The following is a 6,782-nucleotide window of genomic DNA, read 5'->3' on the forward strand; positions in this document are numbered from 1 at the left end:
TGTTATGCATTCCATGGGTTTTGACATATATTCACCATTATAGTCTCACATATGGCATATATTCACCATTATAGTCCCACAGAGAATAGTTTCACTGCCCTAAAAATCATCTGTTTTCCACCTGTTGTCCCTCTTTCCCAACCCTCAGAAACCATTGATCTTTTTAGTTTCTATAGTTTTGCCTTTTCCAGAATGTCAGGGAGTTAAAATCATAGTATTTTACATTTCACTGGGTTCTTTCACTTTGCATTTATGTTTTCTCCACATCTTTTCATAGCATGATAGCATATTTCTTTCTCTTTTTTTCTCCCACTGAACAATACTCCTTATTGTCTTGATGGACCACAATTTATTTATACATTTACCTAATGAGGTACAGATTGGCTGCCTTTAAGTTTTGGCAATTACGAATAATGCTGCTGTAAGCATTTCTATTTAGGTTCTTTTGTGGATATAAATTTTCAGCTCATCTTGGTAAATACCAAGGAATGTGATTGGTGAATCATATGGTAAGAGCATGTTTAATATTTTGAGATGCTTTTAAATTGTCTGCCACAGTGGCTGCATCATTTTGCATTCCTGTCAACTATTAAAGAGAGTCCTGTTGCTCCACATCCTTCTCAGCACTTGATGTTGTCAGTGTTCTGGATTTGGCCAATCTGAAAAACAGCGGTGGTATCTCATTGTTGCTTTAATTTGCATTTCCCTTTTGACAAATGGCATGGAGCATCTTTTCCTATGCTTATTTGCTTTCTGCATATCTCCTCTGCTGTTTATGACTCAGCCTCGAAAGTCACATAGTGTCACATCTGTGATGAAGCCATCAGAAACCTGAAAGAAAGAGAATACAGACACAAGCCTAGGTTTGAAGCTGGCAAGTTTGCATTGTAGAAGAACGTGTAAGATGGGAGGTCTTTCGGTGATACACTGCCATGGTGTCTAATGAGATAGAGCAGAACATAAGAAGAATGCTTGGAGAAACAGGCATCTGTTTAGAGAGAAGTAAACATATTTGGAAGAATATCCCCTGAAGAAGTGATTGATATGGTCTGGATCATTTGAGAGATCACCATCTAAAACACTTGCAACAACCAGGGTGTTGTTGCCAATCACCCCCAACCTCCCTCCAGCATCTGAATAGGTTTTAAATCCATGATGTTGAAAGTAGTATATTGAGAAAGTCAGATAGTATCTATGTAGGTCTCCCATTATCTCATACCTAAAAAGTGGGCAGTGAACTAGATTCTCTATAAGATTTCTTCCAATTTATCTAAAGCTATATATTTTTATAACTAAGTTAAAAGGGGTCACATTTCTGCTATATGTAAAGATGAAAAACACCTGAGAATGAGGGTCACAAAGAAGGGGATACTGAAGGTTACCTGGTAAGTGTACTCATTTTGAAGAAAAGTGTAGAGAAAGAAACAAATACACCAAACTGCTCAGGACCGCCTTTCTGTTTTGTCTTCTTGCCCTGATTCTGAGAGGTCCCCTTCCGCAGAGCACAAACTATGGCAGATAAAGAGACGAAATAATTCTTCCAGTCCTAATTTGTTCAAAGCATTCCTGAGAGGAGCAGTTCCAAAGACAAACATTTCTTGTAAGTTCTTCACCAACAGAAAATTGTATTCAAAAGCTCTGAGAAGTCTTCTTATAACCTTAAAGTCAAAGTTTACAAAGAAGAGAAATAAATAGGAAACATCTTATTGACATCATTTCCCTATGAGCCCCTCATTTCTTGCATTATTTTACTTCCCTGTCATTTCAAGTCCAAATGTCAAGTATCAGGATTCAAAGTGAAACACTTTCCCTTCCTTATGTGTGTTTCTGTTCCCCAGAGTCCTAGGCCTAAATTTCAGGTTCTATTTTTATAGTCTTCACAGTGGAGAGTGATGTGGATGGTATTGACTGTAGCTAGTTAGAAACTGAGAAATTTCCTTTACTAAAAGCTTTGTGGGGCTTGAAAGAGGAGAGAGTCGGGCAAGCATTAAGTCTCAGTGTTCTGGAAAAGACGTTTCTGTGAGGATCTGCCATTGCTTCTTAGAGCCTGAGGTTCCCCTTGCAAGAATAATTTTAACAGAGGCTGCTGCGTTTCTCCAGTCAGCTCCTCCAGTCCATCTGAACTTCATGGGATTTCATGAGTGCTGTAGGCTGATTTTTTTTTTTAATTTTCTTGCATAAAATAAGACATTTTCATTGAGCACTTAATTAATGGCAAGTAGCATGCTATTTCCCAGATTTCTTCTTTGCTCACAATCTCAGCACAAATATTTCTTGGAAAAATCTTTTCCTGCCCTCATCTCAAAGCTTCCAGCCCCTTCTAGGTCAGGTCTCTCTTTTCGGTGACACTTATGGAATATTTTGAGCTTCTTTAAAGACTCTATATGCTTAGAGATATTATTAGCTGATTAATGTTTTCTGAATAGCTGTAGTAATCTTCAGAGTATTTTCTTGCTGACCTTTCTACCCCAGGGCATGTCACAGTAGATACTCAAAAAGTAATTGTCAAAAGAAGGAATAAATGAAGAATTTCCGTTCATTTCTTCTTTTGTTCTCCACTTCTTAAATCGGAAAACAAAAAACTTGAGAAGGTCATGTGACTTCTTTGGGATTTCACGGTTAATGTGTGGTAGAGCTGGCAATTGAATTGAGGTCAACCTGCCAGCCCCTAATCCTATTGTGTGTCAGGTACATTCTGTTCCAACTACCTTTAAACTATCTTGTCTGATTTAATTTTAGTTAAAAAAACAACAAAAATATTGCTGCTTGTAACAGATTATTCACAGTGGAACAAATTGAGACTATTCTTTGGTTCAAAGTGAAGTAAGGATTTTTATTTGGGTAGAGAAATTCTTGGTTGCCCTGCAGCAGTGCTGTTTTCTTGAATATCCTACAGTGAAAGTATTATGACCTCACCAATTTCTTAATAACACAAAGAATGCTCCTTGAAGTTAGGTTGTAAATGCATCTTAAACTTTCTTTACTAGAAAATTCTAGATGTCTTTGCAAAGGGAAAGATTAAACATTAAATTGTTATATATCCTCAAGTTAGCATATGAAGATCCTACTAAAATAGTACAAAATTTTCAAGTATTTTGATATACCACTGATGGAGTATATATTTATCAACACAGTTATTCCATTTTATCTAGTGTGTTATCTATAGCCTGTGTTTACTTATTGATTTTGTCACTGTCATCTGTCCATTGATGTAAATCAGGTGTTAAAACCCCCTTCTATTACTGTCATTTTCTCCCTCTATGTCTATTAACGTTTACTAATTTCTCTATTTTAATTTTAAAATAAAATCTTTGAATTTAATTAAAAAAAATACTGCTGGAATTTTGCTTGCAATTGTGTTTGCTTTGTGAGACAATTTCAAGTGAATTGACATCTTAACAATATTGACTTTCCTAGGCAATGAATATGTTATATTCTCCCTATATTTCTTTCATCAAGGCTTTCAATCTACATACTCTAGATATATTTTGTAATATTTATAGCTAAACTTCATGTTTTATTGCTTATTTTAAAGGATATTTTTTAAAATTACACTTTCCAACTTTTTGTTCAAAATATGTAGAAATACCATATATGTATATACATATATATATGTGTGTGTGTGTGTGTGTATTCCATACCCTGCTAAACTCATAGATTAGTTCTAGTAGCTTTTTTGTAGCTGCTTTGGAATTTTCTATGTAAAAATCATTATGTCTGGGAAAAGAGACTGCTTTATTTTTATTATTTTCTTTCCAATCTTTATACCTTTAATTTTTGTGTTTTGTCTTATTACTCTAAGACTGGCAGTACTATGCTGAATAAGAGTGATGAGAGCAGCTGCCTAATTCCTAATCTTGGGAGGAAAGCACTCAATCTTTCACCATTAATATATTTGATGTAAGTTCTCTATAGAGGACCATTATTAGATGAGAATGCTACTCTCTTCTCCCAGTTTTATATTTTAGAAAAATTTTATGATGAATGGATATTATATCTTTTTCTCAGACTCTTTCTCTTTCTATTGAGATCATTGTGCAGGTATGTATTTGGTGCCCATCCTATTTGATGGTCTATGAACTTGCACTTGTTGGTTTGTTGTCTGTTAATTTTGCAAACTTCTCAACTATTATTGTTCAAATATATATATATATATATATATTTTTTTTTTTTTGCAATGTTCTCTTCTCTTCTCCTGAGATCCTGAGATGGCAATTATATACTTGTTTGCAATTTATATATTTCCCTATATCTCTATTTAGTATTCATTTTTGTGTTTATTTGGGGTAATTTCTACTGATTCATCTTTAAGTTCATTCGTTCTTTCCTCCCCTATCTTCCTAAAGCTTTGAATGTGGCCTTCTAAGTCATTCCGCCCTACTCCCCCCATGGATGTGAGCTCTGTGTATATCCTTTTTTGTCACCCAGTAGAAGTTAGTTCTCCAACCCTCACCCAGCTTATTTGCAGCAAGCTTTCCCAGTGCATTGTGGGCAAGAGGGTTTCTTGTCCCTTACCCAGCAGTTTAAGATGCTATCTGTTCCCCCATAGGATTGAGGGGATAGAGGTTTAATTGAAATTGTGTGCCTTTGCAACAGGGTCTGTGTCTCTCCCCACTAGGCTTACATTGTGAGGAACTCCTTTTCAGGCCTCTTGTCAGCCTTTTATATTTTTGTGAGTGCCCTGTGAAGTGTGTGGAGCAGAGCTTGCAAGTGGAGTTGAATTTTCTTAGTTTTTGTAGTTTCCAGAAGTTCTATACTTCCTTGCTAGCTACAGTAGGGTTTTTGCAATTCATCGGATATTTGAGATGAATTGTTTGTAACCAGTGTCCTCCAGAATATGATCCAGGTAAACCAACGTTTACATATAATCCTAGAAAAGCTTACATTTCTTTAGGGTTCAGGTTAAATTGGTTAACTAATGACCTCAACTTTTTGATGGTTCAAGAAAAGTTGTGAATTTGCAGATTTTCTAACATTATTTTATCGTTATTATAAGGGTAGGAGTTTTCCTCATTCCATTCATCTTTCTTTCCATAGATGGAAACTATCATGTATTCTTCATCCTATGTATATTGAATACCCATTATATAAAAAACAAACAAACACAGAACTAAAATGACAAATATGAATAAAAATAAATTTTAAAGAGTTTATTTCTCAGATATGATGATAATTATTATTGTGATATATTCCTGAAACATATTTTTAGAAACCAAGTTAGAAAGTCATGATAAATACATATTTTCAAAATGTTTGTACTCTTTGTTTTCTAATTTTTACATTTCTGGCCACTTTACCAAGTTATTTCTTCTACTGACCATACATTTTGCAGTTATTTTTCAGTCATCATTGTTAACACAATATTAATTTATGTCTATCTTCCCTACTAAGTTAAAGAAATTGAAATCTTTTTTATTTTAGTTCAGCTCTAGCAAAATTCATGAACTTTTGTTTAGTGTTTTGTTTGTTTAGCGTTTTCATGAACTTTTCAAGTAAGAGGTTATTGCTTTATATGTGACTATCACAATGGTTAATGTCTATATATCAGAATAAATAGTTTTCTATTTGAAATGCAAGTTGAATATTTCTGTACATGTTTTCTGGGAAACTATCCACATGTTCTCAAAGAGTTGTTAGTGCCCCCTTAAGTTCAGCCATGTTCAAATGCCACTTTTGAGTGTTATTTTTGTTCTTTTCTGATACAAATTAAGTTATGGGATCTATGTGCTTTTCTTTCTTTCAATTCATCTATGAAAGAGAAGAGATATACTTTTATTTGTAAAGTCAACTCAAATAAATGCCAGTTTCTCGTACCTGGTATGGATACTGTACATCTGGACACTGTCAGAGTCTTTTCCTAGTTTTCAGTGTAATTGTCGAAAAGGGTCCATTTCTGTTACCTGTTTATTTATCCATATGTTCCAGGAAGACCAGGAAGCACATGAATCAGTAGCTCTCAAGGAAGGGATCTTGACACCAGGCCTTCTTTACTGAATTTGTTGTGGTCACCTTGATACTGGCTAGCTTTCTACATGCAGGTGTCTTTTTTATTTGTGCTTCTACTCCCAGTACCCTGTTTTCAAGTCTCTCTCTCTCTTCTTTTAGGGAAGAGCCTCTCGAAGAATCACTCCCATGGAGAAGCCTGATTCTGTGCAAATGTGATCACTGATGTCTTTGGGACTGTTCAGGATGCTCACTGCTAATGTACAGACAGAGTTTTTCAAGTGGTGGACAGAATGGGAGAGGAGGCCACACTCTCTCCAGCAGCTCAGGATCACTTCTTCCTTTACCCTTTCTATACTGCTGTGCTCAAGAGGAGTTCTAATTAAATCTGCTCTATTTCAGTTCAGTTCAGTTCAGTCACTCAGTCGTGTCCAACTCTTTGCGACCCCATGAATCACAGCACACCAGGCCTCCCTGTCCACCACCAACTCCCAGAGTTTACCCAAACCCATGTCCATCGAGTCAGTGATGCCATCCAACCATCTCATCCTCTGTCGTCCCCTTCTCCTCCTGCCCCCAATCCTTCCCAGCATTAGGGTCTTTTCCAATGAGTCAACTCTTCACATGAGGTGGCCAAAGTATTGGAGTTTCAGCTTCAACATCAGTCCTTCCAATGAACACCCAGGACTGATCTCCTTTAGGATGGACTGGTTGGATCTTCTTGCGGCCCAAGGGACTCTCAAGAGTTTTCTCCAACACCACAGTTCAAAAGCATCAATTCTTCGGCACTCAGCTTTCTTCACCATGCAACTCTCACATCAATACATGACCACTGGAAA

The sequence above is a fragment of the Giraffa tippelskirchi genome, chromosome 10 (genome assembly GCF_054371585.1).
Source record: "Giraffa tippelskirchi isolate mGirTip1 chromosome 10, T2T-mGirTip1v1.2.pri, whole genome shotgun sequence".
NCBI lineage: Eukaryota > Metazoa > Chordata > Mammalia > Artiodactyla > Giraffidae > Giraffa > Giraffa tippelskirchi.